This window comes from Xenopus tropicalis, chromosome 8 (genome assembly GCF_000004195.4).
Source record: "Xenopus tropicalis strain Nigerian chromosome 8, UCB_Xtro_10.0, whole genome shotgun sequence".
NCBI lineage: Eukaryota > Metazoa > Chordata > Amphibia > Anura > Pipidae > Xenopus > Xenopus tropicalis.
In genome coordinates, this window is record NC_030684.2 from 28,635,404 (window position 1) to 28,651,735 (window position 16,332).

General features: G+C 39.9%; 1 protein-coding gene and 2 non-coding genes across 4 annotated transcripts in view; 1 reads left to right on the forward strand and 2 right to left on the reverse strand.

Annotated features, from left to right (window-relative positions):
- The window catches only part of nr6a1 (nuclear receptor subfamily 6 group A member 1), a 159,928-nt gene that overhangs the window by 53,525 nt on the left and 90,071 nt on the right, over positions 1-16,332 (forward strand). The window lies entirely within an intron of this gene.
- On the reverse strand, positions 364-446 carry mir181b-2 (microRNA mir-181b-2). The gene has a single exon (NR_049594.1). It is a non-coding gene; the product is annotated as a microRNA mir-181b-2 (primary transcript).
- On the reverse strand, positions 4,519-4,613 carry mir181a-2 (microRNA mir-181a-2). The gene has a single exon (NR_049610.1). It is a non-coding gene; the product is annotated as a microRNA mir-181a-2 (primary transcript).

Consider the following 16,332-nt stretch of genomic DNA (forward strand, 5'->3'; position numbering starts at 1 on the left):
ACATGGTTGGGTGCTGCATTTAGTTGTATTTAACATCTTTTACCGAAAGTACTGTGCACTCCATTAATGTTCACTTCAATTTATTGCTTCATACAATTACATTGACATTTCGGTCCTAGTCTGGAACCTTAATCAAGATGTTACAACAAGATGTTATGAAGCAATAAATAAATATATGTCCAGTGTATAGTTTGCACTCCAGAATGAAAAAAACTAAGTAACATCATATAAGACTGCACTCACAGGTCTTGCAAAGTGAAAAAAAACAAAAAAACAGGTACTTTATTAAACCAATGTTTCAGTCTCAGCAGAGACCTTGTATTGCCGCTGCTGGTTCTCTGGTCCTGCTGCACCTTTGTGGAGTGGTCTGCAGTTTGCATTCATTGATCAATGAGCTTTTCTAAACTACAACCCACCGACAGCAATGAATGTTTATTGCAGCCATTACATTATGTACTGTTGTGCTTAATCCAGAAATTGTCGTTCCATTTATACTCCGCATAGGTGATAAAGTGTGTTGTCTTGTCCCTTGGAGTTGAGAAGAATCCCAGTGCTTTTACTTCTTATCATATTTAATTATGCCCTTTATCATACATAATTAGCCCTTTTTTGGTTTGCAGGGAGGCAGGCTGTAGTACAGACCTAAGCATTTCCAACGTGATCCAAAGATCCAAGTCAATTTAGGTCTGTAAACAAAGTGTTTAACTGGTAGGTTTTCTAGTTTATGGGCATGGAAGAGACTGTGACAAACTATGACTGGGTTAAAATAGAATAAAAATGTATCCAACTTCTATTTGTATAGCTCTATCCTAGATGTTTCCTTAAGGCCCCCATACAAGGGCCGATAGAAGCTGCCGATATCGGTCCCTTGGACCGATTCGGCAGCTAATCGGCCCGTGTATGGGAAGAAACGAGCGGCCTGGCCGACCGATATCTGGCCTGAAATTGGCCAGATATCGATCGGCCAGGTTAGAAAATCCAGTCGGATCGGGGACCGCATCGGCTCGTTGATGCGGTCCCAGAACCGACTGCCCATGGCCGCAAATTTAATCCGATCGTTTGGCCCCGGGCCAATCGATTATTTTTTTTTAAAGCAAGTTGCTACCCAATATCGCCCGCCCGTAGGTGGGGATATAGGGTAAAGATCCGCTCGCTTGGCGACATCGCCAAGCGAGCGGATCTTATACTGTATGGGGACCTTAAGGCTAAGGGAGAAGACACACAGAGCTACTAGTAGCAGCTACTTATCACGGCTACTAAAATAGACAATGCTGATCATTTAGTAAGAAGACACATGGAGCTACTAGCAGCAGCTACTTGTCACTGCTACTAAAATAGACAATGCTGATCATTTACTGATAATTGTCTCTACATGTGTTTTATCAGAGGCAGTTCTCTGTAATGTATATGGCAGGGTATTTAGTAGCTGTGAAAAAGTAGCTGCTAATGAGTAGCTCTGTGTATCTTTACCCTAGTGTCCCATGGAGAGGCGAATAATCTCTCCAAAATGCCTTTCCACCGGCGACTGAGGTTATTGCTGGTGGAAAGACCTATGCATCGCTTTGGTTTTCCAAAGTCACACAAAGTTGCTTGCAGGAGGAAACTTTGAGCGACTTTGGAAAACCGGATCGATCGGGGCTGATTTTAGAAACCGCTGCATTGGCCCCACTGTGGGCACATAGAGCAGATTCCGGTGCACATAAGTACACAAAAAACGCATTAGTATGCATTTCGGTGCCAAAATCCGCTCTGTGTGCCTGCTGCCAGGCCAATGCAATAGCTCTGGGTAGAGGCACATGGAAAGGATGTTCATGGTGTAGGGGCTGATTCACATCCTGCATTTATCCGCAGATCAACAGTCAGCCTGTGTGGCCTAATGAATCACTGGAGATTTCAGAGTTGTGCTAGGCTGTATAGGGCTGATGTGATCATTTGGCCCTTGGGCCATCCATTAGATCAAAACAGAGGCCAATGAACTTAAACACGCCAGTGCAGTCCTCACCCCAAAAGGATTTCTAAACCTGTCCGATAGCTATCTGTGGGCCTGTTAGTTCGACCATTAGGCAAACCCCGCACACAAGCAGCTCTAGGGGTGCCACACACACACAAATCATTATCAGTTCAGTTCACTCTCAGATGCTAAATGCTGCAAGAGTTAAGGTTCTTCCATTCTGTACCTGACTCCAACACCCCCCCCCCCCCCCAAAAAAATGTGAAATTACTTCTCCATTATTATTGGACAACCCTTAATATAAGCTATAACTTGGCGGTGTTAAAATCCTCTGTGCTGAGAATATACCACCCAATTAAAATCTGACACTTTGGCCCAGATCATCTTTCCAATTCTGAAATTGACCTTTACAGTGCAGTGTACTTGAGGCCTCTGACTGGGTTCTGCTCTCATCCGGTATTGGCAGAACACCTGCTAAAATAAGTGTGTGCCGCTTGTAGGCAGCAGCCACTCACCCTGGGGAAGAGCCTCTGGTATTAAGCCTCTCCCAGCACGTGGCTGCGAGGTATGAATGGGCAGCCTTGTTCCCTCTAGCTGTAATTACTGCAGAATGTGAGAGACTCTGCCTAATTATGTTGAGCTTGGAACAAGGTTGTAACAGAAGACAGAAGAATAGACTGCCGGCTTCTCTACAAGCTACCAGTCTTGAACATGATATTCTAGTTGGGAAGGAGGCAGCTTTTCTGTACTGACTGATGGGACAGTGACATGGCATTATTCACCCATAGAGGGGACACTGACCTACACTGGTGCATTCCTGGCTCGTAGACTATGTACTTTTACTGAATAGCGCTGCCATTTTTGTTCTGTTCTCTGGGTAAGATACACACTAAAATGATAATCGATAAATAATTTAGGCATGGAAGAAACAAAAACTAAAGGCTGATTGATAAGTTAACGGGGCAGTTCACCTTTAAATTAAATTTTAGTATAATGTAGACTTTGATATTCTGATCAATGCTATTTGCAGTTGGTCTTCATTTTTTATTTTGCATGTTTTTTTTTAGCTATTTAGCGTTTTGTTCAGCAGCTCTCCAGTTTGGTATTTCATTTGGTTGCTGGGGTCTTATTTACGCTAGCAACCAGGTACTAGTCTTGAAGAAAGGCATTAATATGAATAGGGGCCTGCACAGAAAGCTATGTAACAAAAGTAACAATAAAATTGTTGCCTGGCAGAGCAGTGGTAATGAAAACCTATAGCAAAGTTGCCAGAAATAGGGCATTCGATAACATGCTACAAGTAAACTCAAAGGGGGACCATATCTGTGCTGTGTTTTTCCTGAAGACGTTTCACCAGTCATACAACTAGCTTTCTCATTTCAGAATTGAGAAAGCCAGTATAAACATTGTGCTGGGTTTGGGTATAGCGCTCAGTTCCCTACTTTTTTTTTTTTTTAATGGTGGCAAGCCCAATAATCAAGGAGCTGGGAGGGAAATGCTCACCCTTCACTATAATATTTCAGCACTTCAGGAAGTTGGTAAGTTTCCATTGCCCAGTATTACTCTGAGTTGTAATTCTTTCACAGTGACTTTTTAAGAACATAAAGAATGTTACCTCTTTCCCACAAGCTTAGCTGAAATGTGACATTCCTGTCCCCGGGCTGCCTACTTTTTTTTTACATTCCTTCTCAACAGCAGACAACCCATCATGTTGCCTTGTAAGGTAACCCAATCCTACAAAACAATACAGGAAGGTGTGCGGGGGGAGTAAAGGCAAACTCCTTTATGGCATATATATATCCTCCTTTATGGCAGCATTACAGTAGTTTTAACCTTACCTGAAATCTGTTTAATCTGTTAAAGGGGTTTTTCACCTTTAATTTAGCTTTTAGTATGATATCGACATTGAGACAACTTGCAATTGGTTTTCATTTTCTATTTTTTTTTCAGTTATCTAGCTTTTCTTGTTCTGCAGCTGTCCAGTTTGGAATTTTAACAGCTGTATAGTTGCTAGGGTCTTTTTTTTACCGTAGCAACCAGGCAGTGGATTGAATGAGATACTGGATTATGAACAGGCGAGGGCCTGAATAGAAAGATACAGATTAAAAAGTAATAACTAATACAATTGTAAGATCACAATAGTTTTTTGGCTGCTGGGGGTTGACCCCCCATTTGAAAGCCTGGCAAGAGGCAGAAGAGGAAGGCAGATAATGCAAAAATTATAAATAATAAAAAATAAATGAATAAATAATGAAGACCAGTTGCAGAGTTGCTAGGGATAAGACCTTCTATCATACTAGAAATATATTGGCATCAGATATTCTAACAGTCAAAAACCATAGGTGCAATCACCTTATACCAAATAATTACTAGTAAGTAAATCTAAAAATCAAATGGAAACAAATGCTATTGTGTTGTGCTCATTCAGCTATTGTAGCTGTAACTATAAGATGTGACAACACAATATAACCCCCCTCATTTATTATAAATAATGACATTCACAGCGTGACCGATGGAAGATTGGTGTTTCCAGAGACTGGTATTCTTTAGTGAGATTTGGATTTTTGTGAAAAGCCTCAGGGTACAGTCAACGGCCGATGGTTTATATTTTTACACTTTCTCAAACTCACCGACAGCGTTGAATGTTCTCTGAAGCCCTCAAGTTGGGGGCTCCAGTGCCGTCAGAGAGGCAGAAAATCTGCTGAGGCCCGCACATTCCAGGAGTTCGATTAATGTCTTCAGAGAGCGTATTTTGGTTAATGCAGGGTATTATTTTCCACCTATTTTCCAGCACTACTATGGTACCTCACAGACACGGGTGTCCACACTGCAGTTGTGGGCAAATACAATACAGAATTCTTCTGTTTTTTATTAGGTATTTTTATTACTACAGTGTGGACACCCATGTCTGGTGCACTGCTGTTTGTAATCTGTTTGAGCATATAAGTACATCATTGTTGGTTTCCAAGCACATAGTAGATGGTATGGGTTTTCACCTGATTGTCGACCGGATTTCAGCAAGGATCCTATAGAGGGAGCAAGCAGAGGGGGAAAAAAATGATTAGAGATGCTTTCACTGTTATGTCCATCATCATCATTATCAGAATAATAAATATTGATTTCATGGGAACACAGTTAATCACAAATATAAACGGGGAATATGTTTCTTTCACTTCATCAGTAGTGTTTATTTTACATTTTTCTTCCTGATCATACAGTTAATGAAAGTGTCTTAGCATATTGTGTGCACAGTACATTTCCTTCTCTGCTCCGTTGCATTTATATGTTTGCATGGGTGTTGTCTTTTTGTGGGCATCTGCTATATTGTTATTTTGTATGCTTTGTAATCTGCACTAGCAATAATACCCATAGCAGTCATAAAAATGTTGCTGTGTTCTCTGCAGGATATGTTAGGGCTGTATAACCATTATATAACATCCCATATATATGTATGGGATCTGTTATCTGGGAACCTGTTATCCAGAAAGCTCCAAATTACAGGGAGGTCATCTCCTATTGACTCCATTTTAGCCAAATATTTCAAAATGATAGTTAAGGGTCAAACTGAACACTGGCAAAGCAGCTATATGCCCTACAATTGGCTTAGTAGGAAGGCTGCTTTTCTGTGCCATGCAGCACTGATTTCTTAAGGCACCACTTGGGCCATCAACTGGGGGAGGATTGAATGTACTGTACAGATTATACAGATGTTTAGTCTGCTTTTTGCATTCAAAGCTTTGAAGCTACAGATGCCAAGCATGATAATAAGAGAAAGGCAGCCAATGGATTTTCTGTGCTTCTGTCTCCCTTTTCAGGGGGAATGGGGAATTGCTCACATCAAGAGATAATGGTATTGTTAGAGTAGCATGAGTCTGGTAACCGCTCTCCTACAGCAAGAGCAGCTCATTCAGAACCGAAATACTTTATTTTTATCTGACTGTAGAGCTTAGAATTGGGTAAAATAGGGCCCTGGAGCCCAAAAGTACTTGTATATGTCTGTTATGCACTCCAGTGTTTTTACCAATCGTTGAAACATATCATCTGTTATAGCAGTGTAATAACAACATAACATGTTTTTATCTTAATAATTTACTTTATTCCGTACCAAAAGGCAACTCCAGTAAATAGTTGCCGAGCTCTCTCTTTCAGAACCTGTATCATCCTGCATAAAATGTAGCAAGCAAGCAGTTAAGTGTCTTGCCAAATGTGAATTGGTATCTCTTTACAAGAGTTGTATCATCAGCAATTGTGCATTGCAGGCTACCCTAGCCAGCATTACTGTAAATATACATGTATTTGCTATGTATCACTTGCACTGACTATAACTAGCGCACTCTCAGTGATAAAGCAAGAAAGAACTGTTGTGTTACTGATAGAAAGGAAGTTGAGTCAGCCATATAACTATCAGGTTATCCACGTATGGAAAGAAAGTAAATCGTATTTGCTCCATAGCATTAAGCATTACACATTATCATCAGGCAAAAAGTACCCCTTCTGATGCAAAGCGAAGAGGAAGGCGACCCTGAGTTACTGATGCTCTATATATGAGCAGTAAGGTATCTGAACCTATGCGAAGCTATATATCTCTGACAGTACAAGTTCACCTGCTCAAGTTACAATGCTGGCAGCTATTTTTAAAGTCCGAGTTCCCACACAGTGCATTTAGTAGCTCTGTTTCCTGTTAGTAATAACGAAAGAACTTTTTCTGGATAGACAGCTTTAAACTGGGTTCACACCAGGGCAGGCAATCCCTTTTTCTTTCTACCTAGTGTCCTTAGGGCACGTTACAGTGACTGAAAAGAATTCACAGCTCCCCTCCTCCACCAGTCACATAATCTCTGTTATAATTCAGTACAGTGAAGGAGGTGGCTCTTTGTCGTTTGATGTACCAGCCCCATCCTATCCCTTGAGATGTATGTGGGCAGCACATTGTCGGTTGGGTTGCATGCAGTGTATATCAGTGTTAGGCCTGGGCTGGGATTTAAAATAGACCCTGGCATTTCAAGTACATAGAGGCCCAAACAGCCCCCCCCCCCCCACCAGCCCACTAAATAGTGACTGTCTATGGCAGGGGTGGGCAAACTTTTTGGCTCACGGGCCACATTTACTCACCCCCGGGTCGGACCGGGCCAGGGTGGGCAGGGCCAGGCCAGCGTTACGGCCCCCTTCGTCTCTTTAATTCCGGCACGCCAATGACACCAAGTCTCGCGTGATGAGACTTGGCGTCGTCGGCGGGCCGGATTAAAAAGGCCAAGGGGCAAGATGTGGCCCGCGGGCCGTAGTTTGCCCACCCCTGGTCTATGGCATTTGCCAGAATCCACAGAATGTCAGTCAGGGCCTGATCAGCGTGATGCACAATGCATTTTTTTTTAAAAGGCACATTTCTGCAGTGCTTTTCAGAGATTATTCATCATTCACATTATCCCCTGCCCCAGAGAAGCTTACAATCTCCTATACAAAGGTCCCTATCACATTCACACGTACTATAGTCAATTTAGTCAGAAGCCAGTTAACCTGTCTGTATGTTTTGGGAGGAAATCCATGCAGACACAGGGTGGAACATATAAACTCATATATGCTTTTGTGTGTGCCATGTTCTCAGAAGTGTATGTGTACATTGCTATAACTCAGGGCCCTTCTCCTGATGTTTGATGTCCATAGGAAGCCCTCTAACTTGCCTAATACCTTACCTAGCCAGTAATGAATCATTCTTTATTAGAGTTTAAAACATGAACAATGACACACAATGTTTCTCTCTGTATAATTAAATTGTATTAATAAGACCAGATTTGTGTTCTGTTTGAGCGATAAAAAAAAACGCTGTATATATCTGCATGGCCTGTATCTCCCCCATCCCATTCATCTTGTACACCACCCACCCCTCTGTGTTCTGGCGTAATGCCCACAGTCTGGGCCCAAACTACCCCTGAAACATAACTCTCACAGTGTATGGTTACAGATAGACTGCTAGTCCTTACACCAGGCAAAACCTAGAAAGCAAAATCACAGAATAGCAGCCCGTCGTTGCAAAAAAATCCCCAACTCTACACAGCCTATGACTAGCGCAAAAATGCTGTACAGAAAAGTAAGCTTGCAAATTATCTTTATAATTAGCTTTATAACCTTTCTAGCAAGAAACATCTTATATTTATACAGGAATGGCACCTGTTATCCAGAATGCTCAAGATCTGGGGTTTTCCCGAATTTTGCATCTCCAGAACTTAAGTCTACTAAAAAAATAATTTAAACATTAAATAAATCCAATAGGATTGTTTTTCCTCTAACAAGGATTTAGTATATCTTAGTTGGGATCAAGTACAAGGTACTGTTTTATTATTAAAAAGAATAAGGAAATTTGAATTGTTTGGTTTAAATGGAGTCTATGGGAGCTGGCCTTCCCATTATTCAGAGCTTACTGGATAACGGGTTTCTGGATAACATACCCCATGCTGGATGTGTAACTGTTGATCACAAAGGCAGCACTGTTAATTTGTTAAGTATTGTGCGCTGTTGTGAGCGACATACTCTGTATCCATTAGCATTAGGCAATTTAATCCAAGTAAATGTTAGTATCTGGTCTTCTGCAGCGCCGGTAATTCAGGGAACCCTGCTGCGAACGTCTGAGCAGCTAGCTCTGGCGGGTAACACCAGTAGAATGAAAGTGGAAAGTTCTATATTTATCCAGAAAAGTGTTAACCCATTCACCATGCATTTGCAAGTCAGAGCCTCAAGGATATGTTCTATCAACTGGCAAAGTTACTTTATCCTAATTCTTTAATGATTACAGATTGGGAAAGTACAAAGAACACTTATTTTTTTTTTAATTTACTTATTTTTTTAAACGGACAATCTAGCTAATTAAATGTGACTGCCCTTAATGTAAACGAACAAGCCTGTTTCAGGCAAGCCAACAGGGAAACAGCGTAGCGATGGAAAACTCATAAAAGCACTGTATGAAGTGGCACAGGGCCAGTGTCGTCTGAGGTGACCAGGGATTCTTAAGGCAACGCTGGAGTTTAACAGGCCCCAAATACATGCAAGTGCTGACCTCATTTTATGGTTGCTGAGCAAATGCAGGCAGGCGGCAAGGCAAGGGGGGAACAAATCCTCCCCTCATATTACTCTCAGTTAAAGTTTAGTTCAAAAGCCTAGACTCGTGCAGAGAGAGAATTAGGAATGGGCTGTAATTAGACGCCTATATAAATGGTTTCTGCAGCCAGACATACGCAGCTCTTGTAAGAATTTAGAGCGCTATACACGGCACTAGACAAGCTAGACAATCGCTTCTTTTTGTTGACTCTCAGCAGTGTTTGCCCAAAGCATTTCCCTACATGTTACTTACCCCCAGTGGCTGCAACTGCCAACGCTCTTGCTATGGCGATGCATTCCCTTATCCCATCACTTCTCTCTTTGTCCCTCTCATCTCTGCGCCCTTTCCTTTGGTCTATTCTCACCCCTCCCCATGGGACCCACCTAATGGCACAGCCTCCAACCAGATGAGGTCCATCGCTTTCATCAGCTCTGTGGTGTAGAGGAGCATGGCTAGCAAGCTGCCTATTCCTCTTAGCATAGCTTTTTCCTTCCTGCCCTGACCTCCCCCTCTAGAGAGCTCAGGGCTTCTCTACTGTAGATCCCAGCCAGCTGTCAATTCCAATCACTGCTTTTCTGCCACAATAAACGTTGGCTGTGGTGCCAAATATCTTCCAGCCCTCCATCTACAGATGCAGAGCGCAGTATATTAGTTTGCCTTTTCCTTAAAGGGAAAACACATCTATTTAGAAATACCCTTTATTCCCAATTTTTAGAACATATCTTCCTGAATATTCACATTTATAATGGGGGCTGCAGTCATTTTGTCTGGACAGTTTCCACAAACAGAAGAAAAATCTTAAACTTATATCTCCGTAGAATTAGTTAGCTTGGGGCAATCCATATGGCATCTTCACTTATAATTTTAGAGGAAACATGGCAAGTATATATGCCTTTTTGTAAGCTGTGCTGATATATACTTTGTAAGGGTGCTGGCACACTAGAAGATCAGTCACCTTCAATAAATCTTTGCTACTGTGGGTAACTTATCTGTGAATGCTTTCCAACTGGCAATAAAGTGAATTGCTGGTGGTAAAACATATGGGCAAGTTGGCCAAAGTTTCCTCGAGTACCCAGGGAAACAATGGCATGATAAATCTTATATAAAACACTTTTTACCATATATTTGATTTAAATATAGGTTGCTTGTTTAGTGGGAAAAAATCAGGACAGCATTGCATGCTTGTTCATCACCTGCTTAGTTTCTAATTAGGTGCCTTGGTTGTGAAATAAATCATTGCAATAAAATCTGTCTATCTATGCATGACAGGTAGGATAAAGTGGTGTAGCTAAAAGCAACATTATTTTAGGGTCCATCCTAAACTTTGGAAAAAAACTTTAAAAAATAAACATAATGATAAACTGGAACTTCTTTTGCTGCCCCCCAGCAGTTGCAATGTCTGTTGTATAGATTTTGTTGGCAATTGACAGTGTTACAGTAATTCGATTTCTCTTTTAAAATAAATTCACAGTTAAATGGAAATTGCTGGGGAAAAGTGGTTATCTGAATGTCCAAGTAACATGACTGTCTGTGGGTGCAGAATTCAGGGCCTCCTATGTTATGGTCATTGGTCAAATAATTAAAACTTCCCAGCCCTGTGTGTGGCTAAACTGGCCAAAGATCCACTTTTTTTGGAGACTATGCGCATTTATAATTTCTTCATTATTTTGAGAGTATGGGGTGGCAGCACCTTACAGTCTGCAGCTCAGCTCAATAGGGAACCCTGCTCTACTTAATTATTTCCTGTTCAAAAGGAGAAAATGTGCTGCCTCATATCTAAGTGTATTGTCATAATGAAATTAAATGGTCCCCTTGCTTGTGTTATTGTTGGCTTTTTAACACAGAAATCCAAAGCATTCCAACGTGAGACATGTTTAAAGGCATTGCAGCCATGTTTAAATAAGGGTTAGGACAGCTGCTAAAAAATTCCAAGCATGCTGCACAGAGCCCAGCTCCCTTGGCATCTGAATGAGGCCGAGAGTGGAGACCTGCAAAGCTACCATATGTGTCTTAAAGCCTTCGGAGATCATAGGGTTAAGGCACGCAGATGGCAGGAAGTTTGATTTCCTCCTGGGTGAACGTTTGAGATGGGGGGAGTTAAATTGTGAAAGCTTTGGAATTTAAGCTCTGGGGCAACTCTCTTGCTTTGTCTGTTGAATTTAATTTTATAGACAGAAGGTTTAAAAAGAGTCATTCTGTCACTGTATATTTCTGTCCTCTTTTCATACGGATCAGTAAGAGTAGTGGATGCATGGAACCACTCCAAAACCGAAATGACTAAGGAAATATTTGTTTAGCCATAATAAAATAAAATGTAATTCTAAGCAAATATCCAATATATATTATTAAAATATATTAATTGGTTTTAAAGTTATTTGTAAATGTAATTGCAACTAAGACCATTATTTGCTTATACTTTCCTGTTCTATGCACTCCCTTCTGCTTCTGACTTTTGAAACAATGTAGCGGAAAACCAGTTCTCCTCCAGGCCAGTTAATCCGTTGGCTTCTCCTATCTTGTTTCAGGATTCAGAACCATCTGGACAGATACTGCTCTTAATAGCAATTACATTTATCAATAACTTTAAAACCATTCAAATATTTCAATTTATGTTTAATGCTTATCTTTACTAGGCAAGGAGAGTTTTTTGGGTAGCCATTTCCTTTACAGGGAAACTGTAGCTACAAAACAAGTATTTGGTAGCATTTACAAACTACTTCAGATACACTTTATCATCATAAGCATCTGGTATCTTGGTAGTACAGATATAGGATCTATTATGTGGAATTCTTGGGACCTGGGATTTTTCAGATAAAGAGTTTTTCCATGGTATGGATTGCTACACCTTACATCAGCTAAAATTTATATATAGAAAAATCTTTTTTTTTAAAAATCTGAATTATTTTCTTAAAATGGACTCTATGATATTTGGTATTTTCTTAATTATGAGCTTTCTGGATAACTGGTTTCCAGATAAGGGATTCCATACCTTTTGCTACAACAGGTACCATCATTTGGTAGTCTACTTACTTTTTCTCTCAATGCAGCACTTATACCTTTATAAAAGAGCCTTGATCCTCTGAAACCCATTATTTATATATCATAATTCTGAACCATTGCAAGCTTAATTAGTAGAATAACAGAAATGGGACAGTTTAGTGAGACAATAAAAACAACTCTAAATAAGAAATATCTGACTGCCCCACCCTATTTAGACAACCATTAAAAAAATAGAAATATTTAAAAGGGATGATGTTTGAATTTAAGACCTGTTATAGCAGTGTCTTGGAACAGTAGCATAAACGTTCTTTATCAAAGCCAAGCAGCTATTACTGATCGTGCAATATGCTGGAGCATAGATTGTAGCACAGTTTGAAAACAAACCATGCATTTGACATAATTAAATATACACTATGAAAAAGACTAGTCACATATATGGACTAGAGTAAAAAAAAATCCATACAGCCGCCATTACAAGAGAAAAAAGCTTGAAATGAACCGCTCAAAATTTGTAAAAGAAGAAAAAAAATGGTGGTAGCGAGAATTCATGTTGCAGTGGTAGAGCAAAGAGGAGGCAGATTTTTAGCGGAATGTGGGTCAGTACAGCAGAGATTGGCGGTGCTGGGGGGAAGGAAGGGAGGAGGGTTGTCTAATCTGCTCAGGGTACAGAACGCAAGCAGCGTTCCTAATTGACCTCAATATTCACTGAACAGAGAATTTTAAAAATTTCTAAAGCCATGTTCTCATCTTCGCTAAGCACAGATGGACAGTGCCGATAGAGACTCCATTTGTGCGTAGGCATATATGGGAATTCTGGAGCGTGATTAAATTCATGATGTGGGGACCCTGTGTGCTGTTAAAGGCCACAGCTTTTTGCGTACAAAAATTTTTTCCCCTAGATTTATGTATTTATAGGCCTTAGCAGAAGATAAATCTGTTTATTTTACCTAGACAGGACCATATTTTATATATATATATATATATATATATATATATATATATATATATATATATATATATAAAAAGAAAGGGACCTGTTATCCAGAATGCTCGGGACATAGGACTTTCCGGATAAGGGATCTTACCATAATTTAGATCTTCATACTTTAAGGCTACTAAAAAATCATTTAAACATGAAATTAAACCCAAAAGGCTTGTTTTGCCTCCAATATGGATTCACACAGCTTAGCTAGTCAAGTACAAAAGTACTGTTTTATTATTATTACAGAGAAGGAAATAATCTTTCCAATTCAAGTTATTTGATTAAAATAGAGTCTATGGGAGATGGCCTTCCTTTAATTTGGAGCTTTCTGGATAATGGATTTCTAAACACACAGGTCCCATGCATATATTTCTCACTCAAGCTCAAGTCATAATAACTCACTAAGCGTTCATTTAATTGCAGTACATGAGTAAATATTTGTCCTGTTCAATTATATTACAACAACAGATCGGTTGCTTGTTTCCCTTCTCTAGCTAAGGGTTCCTAAACTGTGAGGTTGCACCTTCTAAGGGGGTCAGAACTGTGCCTGGATGGGTGGGGTAGCATAAAGGGTGAGATAGGGTGAGATTTGGGGAATATTTGCGCTCCCAAATGGAGCTTCGGGTAGGATTTGAGGAGAAGGAGGAGTATTTGCATTCCTAGATATTTTGGGAACTATGGTTGTCTTAATATGTCCCACAGAGCGAGATAGTCGCCCAAGATAGATCCGTGCTACCGCGGACAACTAACTGCTCCAAAACAATAGGGTCGCCGGGGAAAAGGCCTACACATTTCTTCGGGTTTCTGAAGTCGCACAAAGTTGCCTGAAAGAGGAAGATTTGCCAGACCAAAGCGATGCGTAGGCCTTTTCACCGGCGACTCCTACTGTTAATGGTGGAAGGGCACTTCTGAGCGTTTAGTCGCTCACGTTAGCAGAGATCTATCGCAGACAACAAACTCACTTCATTGAACATTAGCCTAACAATGGTTTCATGTATAATCTTTTTATTTATTTCATTTAATCTAGAAAACCTCTTCTCCCCAACATTCTGAATAATACACCCCATGCCTATAGCAAAATATGAAATGAACTTGTACTGTTCAACTATGGAATCGGCTATATAAGTCATATTGCAGCACAAGTTCATTGCATAGGTTTATTATATGTAACGTTAGCCATCAAAAGCCATCCAATTTCTCCTATGACATTGCCATGGAATATGGTCTGGTATTTTCTTTCAAGGACATGTCAACTCAAAAAAAAAATTTGCCTAATAAAATAAAAGATAATTCTAAGCAACTTTGCAATATACATTAATTAAAAATTTGTAATAATTAAGTTATTTGTATATATTATTGCAATTAAAAGCAGTTTTCTGTTGTCTGCCCAGGTGACTATGACTTTTGAAACAATGTAACACAAGCCAACAGATTGACAGAGAGTCTTGCTGGCTTTTGCAACTCTGTTTAAAAGATTATAAACAGTAGTTATAGGGAATTTGTCATGATTTTTATTGTGTACTTTTTATTTCTAAATTACACTGTTTACATAGTAAATAATTCACTCTACTAATGAAAGTTTTATTCTTAAAACAACAATTGTATTTTTAGCTGTAATATTGGTGTGTAGTCGCCATCTCAGTGCATTGTGCCTGAGTCTGAGCTTTCAGTAGGAGCCAGCGCTACACATTAACTGCTTTCAGGTAACTGGAAGAGTCCCAAGCTGGACTTGAATTTCTAAAGATAATGTACTTATGGAGCAAGCTTGTGATATATCTCTGCTACCATGGACAACTAACCACTCCAAAATGCTTTTCCACCAGCAACAATAGCCCTTGCTGGTGGAAAGGCCTACACTTCAGCTTTCAAGCAAAGTTTCCTTCTGCAGGGAACTTCTTGCAAGTTTAGAATGCCAAAGTAGGCCTTTCCACTGACGATTCCTGTTGTTGCCAGTGGAAAGGCAGAGATCACGGTTGACTAACTCGCTCCGAGGGATATTAGCCTTACTATTGAGTGATATTCTGATATCTACTGGGAGCTGCTATCTTGCTCTCTTCCCATTGTTCTGCTGATTGACTGCTGAGAGGGGGGTGATATCACTCCAACTTGCAGCGCAGCAGTAAAGTGCGACTGAAGTTTATCAGAGCACAGGTCACATGGTTGTGGCACCCTGGGAAATGAAGAATATGGCTAGCCCCATGTGAAATTTCAAAATTAAATATAAAAAAATCTGTGTTTTTGAAAAATGGAATTCAATGGAGGATTCTGCTGGAGAAGCTCTATTAACCGATGTGTTTTGAAAGAATCATGTTTCAATAGCAATTTCCAAATAACTTTTAAAGCATTAAAATTTTGTAATAATTTCATATTGCAAAGTTGCTTAGACTTATCTTTCTGGATTGACATCCTTTAGGCCTCATATACAGGTATGGGACCTGTTATCCAGAATGCTTGGGACCTGGAGTTTTAGGTAAGAGGTCTTTAAGTAATTAAGACCCAATAGGATTGTTTTGCCTGTAGTAAGCATCAATGGTATCCTCGTACAAGTTGCTATTTTATTATTAGAGAGAAAAAGGAAATCATTTGTTCATTAAATGGTGTCTATTTCCTAACTGGATAATTGATTTGTGGATAATGCTTTTCATACCTGTACAAATTAAAAGATCATTTTCAACATGAAGGCCTTAAAATGCCTTTTAAGCCTAAATTACATTTTTCTTATTGCTTAGTAAATATTCCATAATGTACATCTATGTAGGCACTCAGTGTAGTTAGGTTTTATAGCTCCCAATCAAGCTGCAGGAGCACAGAGCCTGGCTGAAATGAAACATTTTGTAAACATTACATAACAACATTTTGAGATATTATCAGTTGTAGTGGGGTCGTTTGGTTTAATAGCTTGTTTGTTAGCCCGGGAAATTGATTTTGTGTACTAAGTACTTCAGCATGAAGATGACTCCCCGCATATCTCGGCATGCTGAAATCAGTCTGGTCCGTAGGTTGGCTACAGATTACAGCCAAGTACAATTGCTATCTTCAATTATATATAATGGGATGAAAACATACAGTTCTCTGCATTTTGATGTCGGTAATAAGGAGAAATGATAGCAAAGATAAGGACAGGCACGATTTCAGTTGAGCTTGTTAGGTAAGTTTGTGTCTGCCTGAAGTGGGATGTTTACAACCTCGTGAATAGGACAGCTTCTCAAAATAGGAGTACATATGTAATAAGCAATATGTGTGAATATAGCCGGCCATACACGCACTGATAATATTGTACGACAACTCGTTTTGTACGATATTCAGTGC